At 47.4% G+C, this 14,403-nt stretch overlaps 1 protein-coding gene across 2 annotated transcripts in view; it reads right to left on the reverse strand.

Annotated features, from left to right (window-relative positions):
- The window catches only part of TRAF2 (TNF receptor associated factor 2), a 102,487-nt gene that overhangs the window by 68,833 nt on the left and 19,251 nt on the right, over window positions 1–14,403 (reverse strand). For both annotated transcript variants that reach the window (XM_063936175.1, XM_063936176.1), the window contains one exon: window positions 291–341. The gene's annotated coding sequence lies outside the window, so the exon portion shown is untranslated. The remainder of the gene's footprint in view (window positions 1–290; window positions 342–14,403) is intronic.

Genomic DNA, 14,403 nt, shown 5'->3' on the forward strand with positions numbered 1-14,403 from the left:
AACGAATGTCTGTATTTTGACCGTGTCGGTATACTGACTGTCGGTCAACGGTTGTTAGGATTATGACCGTCGGTACTCTGTCAGTCGGTAAAGCAACTGCTAACCTTCCCAGTCAGCGAGCAAACTTACGCATCATGTCACCCTTATGCAATAAATCAGAAGGAATAGCTACTTCAGTATTCACCTATGTATAGCGCCGGCACGGTCTGTTGCGCAGTACACAGTAACAGGACGAGACTGGGTAGTAACAGACAGAGGGGTAAGAGAGGGTGAATCATGAATTTACTTACTCACAGCCAGGTGTATCTGGAGACTCCCAGATGCAGAGAAACTCCTCACACCTAGAACCACACAGAAGAGACGTATAAAGATACAGCTCACAGCGGACACAGGTAATATACAGCAGAGAGACGAGTCTGTCACATCGATGCAATGGTGTATGCAGACATAAAGCAATGAAAGGAAAGCAAAAGACGGCATTAGCTTAGCTTGGTTTTTCTTTCTGTATAAAAGCTTTACTTTCTATTTTGCTACGGAAAAACACTTGGGCTTCTCGCCAGTCTTTTCCTGAAAGCGTTTCTCTGCATTTGGCGAGTTTCCACGTCTCAAGACTACAATCCACTCTGAAACGCTAGTAAATTGCAAGTACTGCATGCAAAGGAGTTAGACGAGTGGTTTTACCTGCGCTAAGAGTTGCAACGCAAACGCCAGTGTGTCTGTGACCTATTACAGGCTTGCAGCGAAATGATATCTAACCAGACATGCAGCATGTGGGTGTTCAAAACAGGGGACGGGTGATCAGTCTAGTTTACACAAAACCTCCTGCTTTGTTCGCATGTGTAAAAATAAGATTTTACTTACCGGTAAATCTATTTCTCGTAGTCCGTAGTGGATGCTGGGGACTCCGTAAGGACCATGGGGAATAGCGGCTCCGCAGGAGACATGGGCACTTTAAGAAAGAATTTGGATTCTGGTGTGCTCTGGCTCCTCCCTCTATGTTCCTCCTCCAGACCTCAGTTAAGAGAAACTGTGCCCGGAAGAGCTGACAGTACAAGGAAAGGATCTTGGGAATCCAGGGTAAGACTCATACCAGCCACACCAATCACACCGTATAACTTGTGATAACTTTACCCAGTTAACAGTATGAACAACAACAGAGCATCAGATCAACCCTGATGCAACTATACATAACCCTTATTTACAAAATACCTATATACAAGCATTGCAGAAGAAGTCCGCACTTGGGATGGGCGCCCAGCATCCTCTACGGACTACGAGAAATAGATTTACCGGTAAGTAAAATCTTATTTTCTCTAACGTCCTAGTGGATGCTGGGAACTCCGTAAGGACCATGGGGATTATACCAAAGCTCCCAAACGGGCGGGAGAGTGCGGATGACTCTGCAGCACCGAATGAGCAAACACAAGGTCCTCCTCAGCCAGGGTATCAAACTTGTAGAATTTTGCAAAGGTGTTTGAACCTGACCAAGTAGCCGCTCGGCAAAGCTGTAATACCGAGACCCCTCGGGCAGCCGCCCAAGAAGAGCCCACCTTCCTTGTGGAATGGGCCTTAACTGATTTAGGCAGCGGCAACCCTGCCGCAGAATGAGCCTGCTGAATCGTGTTACAGATCCAGCGAGCAATAGTTTGCTTTGAAGCAGGCGCCCCAAGCTTGTTGGAAGCATACAGGATAAACAAAGATTCTGTTTTCCTGACCTTAGCCGTTCTGGCTACATAAACCTTCAAAGCCCTGACCACATCCAGTGACTTGGAATCCTCCAAGTCAGTAGTAGCCACAGGCACCACGATAGGTTGGTTTATATGAAAGGATGAAACCACTTTCGGCAGAAATTGTGGGCGGGTCCGCAATTCTGCTCTATCCGCATGGAAAACCAGATAAGGGCTTTTATGTGACAAAGCCGCCAATTCTGACACACGCCTAGCCGAAGCCAAGGCTACTAGCATGACCACCTTCCACGTGAGATATTTCAATTCCACCGTTTTGAGTGGTTCAAACCAGTATGATTTCAGGAAACTCAACACCACGTTAAGATCCCAAGGTGCCACTGGAGGGACAAAAGGGGGCTGAATATGCAGAACTCCCTTTACAAACGTCTGAACTTCAGGCAGAGAAGCCAGTTCTTTTTAAAAGAAAATGGATAAGGCCGAAATCTGAACCTTAATGGAACCCAATTTAAGGCCCAAAGTCACTCCCGCCTGTAGGAAGTGAAGGAAACGGCCCAGCTGGAATTCCTCCATAGGGCATTCCTGGCCTCACACCAAGCCACATATTTTCGCCATATACGGTGATAATGTTGAGCTGTCACATCCTTCCTAGCCTTTATCAGGGTAGGAATAACTTCATCCGGAATGCCTTTTTCTGCTAGGATCCGGCGTTCAACCGGCATGCCGTCAAACGCAGCCGCGGTAAGTCTTGGAACAGACAGGGCCCCTGTTGCAACAAGTCCTGTCTTAGAGGCAGAGGCCACGGGTCCTCTGTGAGTATTTCTTGTAGATCTGGATACTAAGTCCTTCTTGGCCAATCCGGAACAATGAGTATTGTTCTCACTCCTCTTTTTCTTATGATTCTCAGCACCTTGGGTATGAGAGGAAGAGGAGGAAATACATAGACTGACTGGAACACCCACGGTGTCACCAGTGCGTCCACAGCTATCCCCTGAGGGTCTCTTGACCTGGCGCAATATCTCTGTAGCTTTTTGTTGAGGCGGGATGCCATCATGTCCACCTGTGGCAGTTCCCACCGACTTGCAATCTGCGTGAAGACTTCTTGATGAAGTCCCCACCCTCCCGGGTGGAGGTCGTGCCTGCTGAGGAAGTCTGCTTCCCAGTTGTCCACTCCCGGAATGAACACTGCTGACAGTGCGCTTACGTGATACTCCGCCCAGCGAAAAATTCTGGTGGCTTCTGCCATCGCCACCCTGCTCCGTGTGCCGCCTTGGCGGTTTACATGAGCCACTGCGGTGATGTTGTCTGACTGAATCAGAACCGGTTGGTCGCGAAGCAGGGACTCCGCTTGACGTAGGGCGTTGTATATGGCCCTTAGCTCCAGGATGTTGATGTGAAGGCAAGTCTCCTGACTTGACCACAGCCCTTGGAAATTTCTTACCTGTGTGACTGCCCCCCACCCTCTGAGGCTTGCATCCGTGGTCACCAGGACCCAGTCCTGAATGCCGAATCTGCGACCTTCGAGAAGGTGAGCACTCTGCAGCCACCACAGGAGAGACACCCTGGCCCTGGGGGATAGGGTGATCAACCGATGCATCTGAAGATGTGATCCGGACCACTTGTCCAACAGATCCCATTGAAAGGTCCTCGCATGGAACCTGCCGAAGGGAATGGCCTCGTATGATGCCACCATCTTTCCCAGGACTCGCGTGCAGCGATGCACCGACACCTGTTTTGGTTTTAATAGGTCTCTGACCAGAGTCAGGAGCTCCTGAGCCTTCTCCATCGGGAGATAAACCCTCTTCTGGTCTGTGTCCAGAATCATGCCCAGGAAAGGCAGACGAGTCGTAGGAATCAACTGCGACTTTGGAATATTTAGAATCCAGCCATGCTGTTGTAACACTTCCCGAGAGCGTGCTACGCTGATCAGCAACTGCTCTCTGGACCTCGCCTTTATGAGGAGATCGTCCAAGCATGGGATAATTGTGACCCCTTGCTACCGCAGGAGCACCATCATTTCCGCCATTACCTTGGTAAATATTCTCGGTGCCGTGGAGAGACCAAACGGCAACGTCTGAAATTGATAATGACAATCCTGTACCACAAATCTGAGATACGCCTGATGAGGTAGATAAATGGGGACATGAAGGTATGCATCCTTTATGTCCAGAGACACCATAAAATCCCCCCCTTCCAGGCTTGCGATGACCGCTCTGAGCGATTCCATCTTGAACTTGAACCTTTTCAGGTATATGTTCAGGGATTTTAAATTCAATATGGGTCTGACCGAACCGTCTGTTTTCGGTACCACAAACATGGTCGAATAATAACCCTTTCCTTGTTGAAGGAGGGGAACCTTGACCACCACCTGTTGAATATACAATTTGTGAATTGCAGCTAACACTATTTCCCTCTCTAAGGGGGAAGCTGGCAGGGCCGATTTGAGGAAGCGGTGAGGGGGGCATCTCTTCGAATTCCAGCTTGTATCCCTGAGACACAATCTCTATCGCCCAGGGATCCACCATCCTTTATGTCCCGGGATACCATAAAATCCCCCTCTTCTAGGCTGGCGATGACCACTCTGAGCGATTCCATCTTGAACTTGAACCTTTTCAAGTATAGATTCAAGGATTTTAAATTTAAAATGGGTCTGACCGAACCGTCCGGTTTCGGGACTACAAACAGGGTTGAGTTATACCCCCTCCCTTGTTGAAGCAGGGGAACTTTGACCACCACCTGTTGAAGACACAATTTTTGAATTGCATTTAAAACTATCTCCCTCTCTGGGGGAGAAGCTGGCAGGGCCGATTTGAGGAAGCGGTGAGGGGGCATCTCTTCGAATTCCAGCTTGTATCCCTGAGACACAATCTCTATCGCCCAGGGATCCACCAGGGAGTGAACCCACTTGTGGCTGAAATTTCGGAGACGCGCCCCCACCGGGCCTAGCTCCACCTGTGGAGCCCCAGCGTCATGCGGTGGATTTAGTGGAAGCCGGGGAGGACTTCTGTTCCTGGGAACTAGCTGTATTGTGCAGCTTCCTTCCTCTGCCCCTGCCTCTGGCAAGAAAAGACGCACCTCGGACTTTGCCTTTTTGTGATCGAAAGGACTGCATTTGGTAATACGGTGCTTTCTTAGGTTGTGAGGAAACATATGGCAAAAAGTTTGACTTTCCAGCAGTAGCTGTGGAGACCAGGTCCGAGAGACCCTCCCCAAACAATTCCTCACCCTTGTAAGGTAAAACCTCCATATGCCTTTTTGAGTCGGCATCACCTGTCCATTGCCGAGTCCACAGGACCCTTCTGGCAGAAATCGACATTGCATTTATTCTAGAGCCCAGTAGGCTAATGTCTCTTTGAGCATCTCTCATATATAGGACAGCGTCTTTTATATGCCCCAGGGTCATTAATATAGTATCCTTGTCTAAGGTATCCAGTTCCTCAGATAAGGTATCCGTCCATGCTGCTACAGCACTACACACCCAGGCCGACGCAATTGCCGGCCTTAGTAAGGTACCTGAATGTGTATAAATGGACTTCAGGGTACCCTCTTGCTTTCTATCCGCAGCATCTTTTAGGGTGGCCGTATCCTGTGACGGCAGGGCTACCCTCTTGGATAAGCCTGTTAAAGCTTTGTCCACCCTAGGGGAGGATTCCCAGCGTAACCTGTCCGTTGGCGGGAAAGGATACGCCATAAGCATCCGTTTGGAAATCTGCAGTTTTTTATCTGGAGATTCCCAAGCCTTTTCACATAACTCATTTAGCTCGTGTGAAGGGGGAAAGGTCACCACCTGCCTTTTTTCCCCATACATATGAACCCTCTTGTCAGGGACTGGGGTTTCCTCTGTGATGTGCAACACATCCTTAATTGCTATAATCATATAACGGATGGATTTAGCCAATTTAGGCTGTAACTTTGCATCATCGTAATCGACACTGGAGTCAGAATCCATGTCGGTATCTGTGGCAACAATTTGGGATAGTGGGCGCTTCTGAGACCCTGACAGCCTCTGCGACATAGGATCAGGCATGGGCTGAGACCCTGACTGTCCTAAGGCTTCAGCTTTATCCAACCTTTTATGCAAGGAATTAACATTATCATTTAAAACCTTCCATATATCCATCCAATCAGGTGTCGGCGGAGACACCACATTCATTTGCTCCCGCTCTGCTTCCACATAGCCTTCCTCGTCAAACATGTCGACACAAGCGTACCGACACACCACACACACAGGGGATGCTCTTTTTGAAGACAGTTCCCCCACAAGGCCCTTTGGAGAGACAGAGAGAGAGTATGCCAGCACACACCTCAGCGCTATATAACCCAGGAGTCACACAGTAACTTAGTGTTAACCCAGTAGCTGCTGTATATTATGTTTTTGCGCCTAATTTATGTGCCCCCCCTCTCTTTTTAACCTCTTCTACCGTGAATCTGCAGGGGAGAGCCTGGGGAGCTTCCTCTCAGCGGAGCTATGGAGAAAAAACGGCGCTGGTGAGTGCTGAGGAAGAAGCCCCGCCCCCTCAGCGGCGGGCTTCTGTCCCGCGATTTTGTACTATATTATGGCGGGGGCTCATACATATATACAGTGCCCAACTGTATATGTGTCCAACTTTTGCCAAGAGGTCCTAATTGCTGCCCAGGGCGCCCCCCCCCCCCCCTGCGCCCTACACCCTACAGTGACCGGAGTATGTGGGTATAGTGTGGGAGCAATGGAGCACAGCTGCAGTGCTGTGCGCTACCTCAGTGAAGACTGGAGTCTTCTGCCGCCGATTTCGAAGTCTTCTTGCTTCTTTCACCCGGCTTCTGTCTTCCGGCTCTGCGAGGGGGACGGCGGCGCGGCTCCGGGATCGGACGACAAAGGGTGAGATCCTGTGTACGATCCCTCTGGAGCTAATGGTGTCCAGTAGCCTAAGAAGCAGGACCTAGCTTTAGAGAGTAGGGCTGCTTCTCTCCCCTCAGTCCCACGATGCAGGGAGTCTGTTGCCAGCTGAGCTCCCTGAAAATAAAAAAACCTAACAAAATACTTTTTTATAGCAAGCTCAGGAGAGCTCACTAAACAGCACCCAGCTCGTCCGGGCACAGATTCAAACTGAGGTCTGGAGGAGGGGAATAGAGGGAGGAGCCAGAGCACACCAGAATCCAAATTCTTTCTTAAAGTGCCCATGTCTCCTGCGGAGCCAGTCTATTCCCCATGGTCCTTACGGAGTCCCCAGCATCCACTAGGATGTTAGAGAAACAGCATTAAAAGCACATTCATTAACACGCCCCAAACTTCCCTGCGGCACCGTGTACTGTGTATTTAATGCAGATTCTATAAGCCGCAGCGTCCCGGTAGTAGCATCACATGTTACGTTCCTTCCGGATGTTTGGTTCACGATCTTTGCTCACGTGTGCTCGCAGCAGGTGTGAGCACAATTGGGGTCAGACTTCATTTATTCGCAGCAATGTGCGCAGAAAGAGCGTGCAGTGCTACTACGGAGCCTCAATGCCGACGGAAAACAGCTCCAACAATTCTGTAGAGCTCCATTATACAGGGGCTACACTTACCCTTTTCCACTGTTTTAAAAACATGGCTTATTGCAGTGTCAACACGGGTTGCGGCTCATTGGACACGGCCCCCAGAAAAAAATTCCTGGGTCTCGACCAGGGTTTTACACAGGTACAACCCAGTAACGCTGCAGTGGTAACAGGTCTGTACCCGGGCAACCGCAAAAGCCACTGACTGGACCATCCCGGCCGCTGGAGGGTGATTTTTGTGACCTCGTCTTTGTGAGCCTGAAAAAGGCCATTTTCAATACCATCCATAGGCTTTTGCAGGGCTGACCCGGGTTCAGTGTGAACAGGTCTGAGATGGGAATAACCCGGGTCAAAGTGCAGTGGTAATGGGGTCTGAAGCTGGACCTGACCCGGGTTGGACCCTTGATCACAATCAGAGTCCGACCTGGGATTTTGGTGGTAAACGGGGTATGCGTTAAGAGAGGGCGCGTCAACAAAATTGTGGACTGTGCGGGGGAATACCAGTAACATACTGCTCTGTTATCAGCTGTCAGATGATACGTTACAAGCACTGGACCGCCCTGCAACAGCAGCTGACAGTTTCCTCACCTCGTTCATCACATGCTAAGTCAGTCATGACACACTGAAGAAAAAAAACATATGTCACACACCACATGACACTATAATGGGCATACAAATGTGACACAGTGCATGACGGTGGTTGTCCTCCACCCTGATATCAGCGTAATTATTACTCAGCACTCACACATACCAGTATAACTCACAGGAATACACGTGCCAAGTATTGCCACAGATTGCACATAAACCACAAACTTACTATATTTACAGGGACCCCAGCGTATGACACAGGTGACCTGACTGAGTCAGACGGATATTTGTGCATGGACACAGATATTGGGCCTAATTCTGAGTTGATCGCAGTAGCAAATTTGTTAGCAGTTGGGCAAAACCATGTGCACTGCAGGGGGGGAGGGGCAGATATAACATGTGCAGAGAGAGTTAGATTTGGGTGGGGTGTGTTCAAACTGAAATCTAAATTGCAGTGTAAAAATAAAGCAGCCAGTATTTACCCTGCACAGAAACACTATAACCCACCCAAATCTAACTCTCTCTGCACATGTTACATCTGCCCCACCTGCAGTGCACATGGTTTTGCCCAATTGCTAATAAACTTGCTGCTGCGATCAACTCTGAATTACCCCCATTGAGGGTTTGCATAGTGTTAAACGGGTAGCTGCGAGTTTGTGCATTTATGTGTATGTCAGTCTTATTCCGAGCCTTACAGAGCTCGCACGCTTCTGTCTCCGTGATATTGGGCGTGTCAGGGAGGCAACAACGCGAGTACACAGAACCGCCCTGGGGTGTGGAAGTGACGCGGGTGTGTATGTAAAGTTGTGCGGACGGGGAAGGGCAGCCTGTGTGTGACGAGTCTCTGGCACCAGACGTGCAGCTGCTGATAGTAATGGTGGTGGTGTAAAATCTATGGGCAGCAAAGGTTGCCTCTCGCAGGCGCACGACCCCCCCGCCCCCCCCCCCCGCGCATTAGCATAAACTAGTAGATCCGACTACCGCTGCGGAACGCTACTACAGCCATTTTGCCTGTGACGCAGAACCATCCCCTTTATGGAATTTCCCAAACTTAATGGAATTGTGATCTGTTCTGTATAAGCACAATATTTATTCAATAAACACCACGCAGTTCTACAGGTATTTAAAAGGAAAAACGTCAACCAGGTACTAAGAGCCATTTGTAGTGGGATGCATGCAAACCGTACATAAGCCACTCTTCCTCAGAATGGACTTCTGGGCGGCCATATTGGACTGAACTATCTGCAGCATATTATATCTTGCCACAGGATCATTCATACAGGGTGACAGGAAAATGGTTTCACACGGCATGAGAAAGAAGGGTCCACCCCCGGCATCACTGGGTCTATGCGAAAAATTCACCTCACATGTAGACTGGAAATGGGGAGGGGGTCATCTATCGACTGGTTTTACTGATAAACCGATAATTCAATATTGCATGCATGGGCGGGGGGGGGGGGGTGTAACTGTTCTTATTTGGTTAGGCACGGCAGCATATGAACAAATACAGTAGAAAACTGGAACTAAGAGCAGAACATATACACATAAAATGTAGATTATATCCATGAGGAAGTTGTTGTTCAAATTAATTTCCACGGAAGAGTAGACTCCCACAGCCAGCACGGCTCTCTTAGGCCAGTCACTGTTCCAGAGCATGCAAGAGAGGATTATTTTGTCATACAAGGTTTGGAACACAATGGTACAGACTCAATTATCCACGGGTTCCGTGCCAGTTGCTCGCAGGATAACATTACATGCGTTTCGCAGGATATTTTCATGAAGCTCCCGATTTCCTTGCAATTCAAGGGGGGGGGGGAGAAATCATCCTGAATCCCTCAAATACCTTATCATACACGTGTCCTCTTAAATTCTTGCTGAAGTCACACTAAACAGATCTTGAAGTCGCGCCATGCTGTGGCGGGACGCGGTAGAGCAGAGCATTTTTTTGCGTTTTTCAGCGGACATGCGTCTAAGTCGCAAAGTAATGTAATAGGACGCAAAAGCAGCTTATGTTGATTAAATTATATGCAGCATGCCTATGTTGTGTGTGTAATTGTGGCTCTATCTGCATCCGAAATGCCACATCACAGTGTCCATGAAAACACTGTAGCATAGCATTTCATATGCAGATACAGTCACAGTCATACACAGAATATAGGTATGCTGCATATCATTTTAATCAGCAGAAGCTGCCCGTGCGTCCTATTAGTTTGTGTCTAAGACGCATTTTCATGAGTGGAAGAAAAGACGTTCGGCGCTACAGAGTCACTTGCGCGTTGTGTGTAAGGTGATTTGTAGCACACAGCGCAAAGATGTAAGAGGACACATCTGTATAAGTCTCACATCATTTAACACATGTTTCTGCCTTTTAGAGAAAATGACATGAAAAATTAAATATTTATTGGCCATATATTCCTATTTAAAAAGCTCCAAGTGCATTATTATTCATCAGGAGGGGTGTCGCAGGGGTACTGTGCCGCGTTCCAATATTTTTACCATAAAATAAGGATTTCTCTCAACTTTTCACCTAGTCCGTAGGTGTGACTTCTTGCTCTTCAATTAGAAAAATCCACGATCACTTAACACAGATTTTTCATTCAATAGCAAAAAGTCGAGGCCGCAGGTTTATAACCCTCCTTAAGCTATTTTTGACGAACTTGCAGCTAACGCAATCATCCCCATAGTATTGTAGAAACATGCGACGCAGTACTCACCCCTCCATTAAAAGCGCATATTTATTGACACTTCAGAAAACATACAAAAGTCCAGCAGTAGGGGTCACGGTTAGCAGAGGCCCTGACACATCGGGTACAGCAAAGCCTTTCGGAAAGGCAGCAGGAGAAAGATTATACTGATCAGGAGGAAGATCACGTGCTGCACACAGGAATATGACAGACTCTGTATGTCATTTCAGGCAGGACAGAGGAATGTCCAAAACAAACACACCCAAGAGGGCGTCTAAGCCACGTCACCGCACGTGACTTGTTATAAAATTGCCACTGAACGACCTGTGGAAGTCACTCTCTGCTACTAGAACGGTGCCTGTCGCTTGTAAGCTAGAGGTAGAATCTCTGCCTCCATCACTGAAGAGCTATGTGACAAAGGGCCCGATTCCGAGATGCACGTTTCTTCGATGGAAACGCTCACCGCCGAGGTTTTAGGAGGTGCAGACTAGATGGGCCAAGAGGTTCTTATTTGCTGACAAATTCTAATGTTAGGATCTGCACATGGGCAGAAGTTGCAATGCATATGGGTCTGCGACATTGCTTGCGGTGCCCAAAGAGCCGCAGCTTGAACAACATGCTGCTGGCATTTGTGGAAGGGGAAGGGGAGGGGGGGTTTGCCCCATTTTCTGGGTGTGCCGAAACCGGTGGTTGTGTCCTCGGATGCAGCGTAACTGGCCCCTGGCAACGTGATTTGGCCAAACATCCATAGGATTACTCAGACAACTGATGGTCACACAGATGATATGGTGCTGCATTTTAGGACGCAGCAACTCACAGAAGCCGGCAGTAGGCATCTATTAAACTTATGAGGCTTCCTGCAGAATTGGGCACACCAGCTGCGTACAAAGACTCAGCAGCAGTCCTATAGCATCCAGCTCTGATCAGCCCCAAAATGTAATTGTTTGACAACTCCTGCGTTGATTGGGAGTGATATATCATTTGAATACCGCCCTATCTCCTTTCTAAAGTGAACCCCGTTATCGCGCATATTGCACCCATAGTAATCAGGTTTAGTTGTGCAAAGGGTTAGGGTTACTCGCTACCCCGGGGGTAGCGAGCTGAAATGATGATACCACGCCCATCAGCAGAAACAGAACGGGTGTGGAAGGGAGCGGAAAGATTGAATACCGCCCACAGTCACTAAACAGACAGAAAAATCTCATCTCTGCCATTAAACAGCACAGGGACCAATTGCCTCTCTTTTCAGGACAGCCTTGGTCGGATATCTCCCAAGACCCAAGATGACCAATCCTTTGTGTCCCTGAAATCACACCTGCATTGAGGCGGTGTAAGAGAATCACAAAAGGTTGTCCCTGTGAAAGAACAGGGGGACAGAAAGTTAACCTCTTTGTGGGGGCACTCATGTAATGTAAGTCTGGTTATTGTTTAAAATAGAACCCTGTATTTTGTACTATAAAAAGTTTTTTGTACTAAAAAAAATTGGAATTAATAGAGAGTTCCTGTATCCTCTGCAGATTAGCAGCCTGTACTATTAAAAGGAGAGAGGCGCTAATTATTACATGCAAGGAAAAATTCTTATGTGAGCCTCTCAACAATCTAATTACATGAGAATCTTTGACGGTTAATTGGTCAAAGAAGATTCTTTTTTTAAATTAATTTTGCCTCTGCTTCCTTCTCATGTGTGTCTATGCACAGTAAATGAGAGGTGAGTTAACTGTCCGCTGCTGGTAAGAAGGAAGTAGCGGCGTGTCTGCTGTTGAGGGGTGGAGTACTCAGCGGCTCTGATAACTGTGTGTGTGTGTGTGTGTGTGTGTGTGTGTGTGTGTGTGTGTGTGTGTGTGTGTATATCTCAGCTCCCTTCAGTAATCTCTTAGCTGCAGACATTACTCTCCGTGCCTGGTAACCGGCCCTGTGTGTGCTGCACAGGATTCCGGATATGACGTAGGGTGACTTGAGCCTCGTACGTACGTTTCACCCAGAGCAGGGCTTGATCACTGTGGTGCGATGTTAGAGAACTAAGCAGCAGATTTTGGCTGCATGTATTCTGGTATTATAATACTTTCCTACTACCAGATCCCCCCCCTTCCCCCACGACTATTAATGCATCAGTTTGTCTGTAGAGATTCACAATACAGATTTAGATGCAAGGTATCAGAAATGTAAGTCAGGCAGAGAAGTGCGTCTACCATAAGGTAGTGGGAGTCGCTCCTTGCACATTCATTTCAGAGGCATGGATGTACACCAAGGAAGGGCTTTATAGCAGAATTTGCATAAAGATGCATACACAACGGCAGCGTAACCCGCAACCGTGTCAGCCTTTTAATGTTAGAACTTATGCATAGATATTTATTTATTCAGTAGACAAGACGATTACGATGCAATGAACGTCACATCTGGTACATCGATACCACTTTTATACCATAAAACATTTCAGCAGCAATAACATTCACAGGGATCCCATCCGTCCGTCTCTCAGAAGGCAATGACGGAGTTAAACATGTGGAATGTATAAGTGCAAACTCGGTAGGATTCCTGCGTTGTAGATAAAACTGCCCCTATCCTGCAGCTTGCACCACCGTGACAGAGTGCAAGACAAATTCATCTGAACAGTGTCTGAACTGTAACAACCCGATAATGTCTAAGCACATTCCCCCCGAGATTGGGAAGCGGCAATGTCAGGGAGTGAGCATAGGTACAGGAACCACGGAATAAATGTGGTGTAAAATGCGGAAGGCTCTTTATATCTGATAGGCCAACAGCCAAATCCTCATGTGCTACGATAAATGACCAATATTGCATTTCTAGAAAATAATGGTTTTATTATACTCTCCAGCGCAATAAAAGCCACAGCCGTTGGTCTGTGTAGCAGGAGGAGGAAACGGCGGCACCCTGATTGATAGATGCGGCTTACTTATCGAAACAGGGTACAAGTTTATGTGACTGATGGGGAAGGTGCTCAATTGTGCACAATCCTCCTTCATAAGGTCCCCTACAACTTAGTTTGAACGAACCTCAACTCTTTCTGTTGAATTATCCATTTATCTGACTGTTAAAAACATTCTGTAAGCACTTTTCTCTTTATTCTGGCATGTTTTTTTTTTTTTACTGCTGAGGGGTGGTGGCCCGAAACGTACGTAGGATGAAATGAAATAAATGATACCATTTAAAGCTACTGAAAAGTCTCCAGAGTGCTGCCTGTCCTTTGCAATAACACACACACATACATATATATATATATATATATATATACACACACACACATACATACATATACACACACACACAGTGGGGCAAAAAAGTATTTGGACAGCCACCGATTCTGCAAGTTGACACACTTAAGATGAGAGAGGTCTGTAATTTCCAACATAGGTACACTTCAACTGTGAGAGACAGAATCTGATTTAAAAAAAAAAAACACAAAAGGAAATCACATTGTATGATTTTTACACAATTTACTTGTATATTCTGGAGAATAAATATTTGGACACCTACCAAGCAGCAAGATTTCTGGCTCTCACAGACCTGTTACTTCTTCTTTAAGAAGCTCTTCTATCCTCCACTCGTTACCTGTATTAATGGCACCTGTTTGAACTGGTTATCTGTATAAAAGACACCTGTCCACACCCTCAAACAGTCAGACTGCTACCTCTCCACCATGTCCAAGACCAGAGAGCTGTCTAAGGACACCAGGGACAAAATTGTAGAGCTGCACAAGGCTGGCATGAGCTACTCGACAATAGGCAAGCAGCTTGGTGAGAAGAGATCAACTGTTGGCGCAATTATAAAAAAAAAAAATGGAAGAAATACAAGATCACTGACAATCTCCCTTGACCTGGGGCTCCATGCAAGATCTCACCTCGTGGGGTATCAATGATCTTGAGAACGTTGAGGAATCAGCCCAGAACTACACGGGGGGACCTGGTCAATGA

Source organism: Pseudophryne corroboree, chromosome 8 (assembly GCF_028390025.1).
Source record: "Pseudophryne corroboree isolate aPseCor3 chromosome 8, aPseCor3.hap2, whole genome shotgun sequence".
Classification (NCBI taxonomy): Eukaryota; Metazoa; Chordata; class Amphibia; order Anura; family Myobatrachidae; genus Pseudophryne; species Pseudophryne corroboree.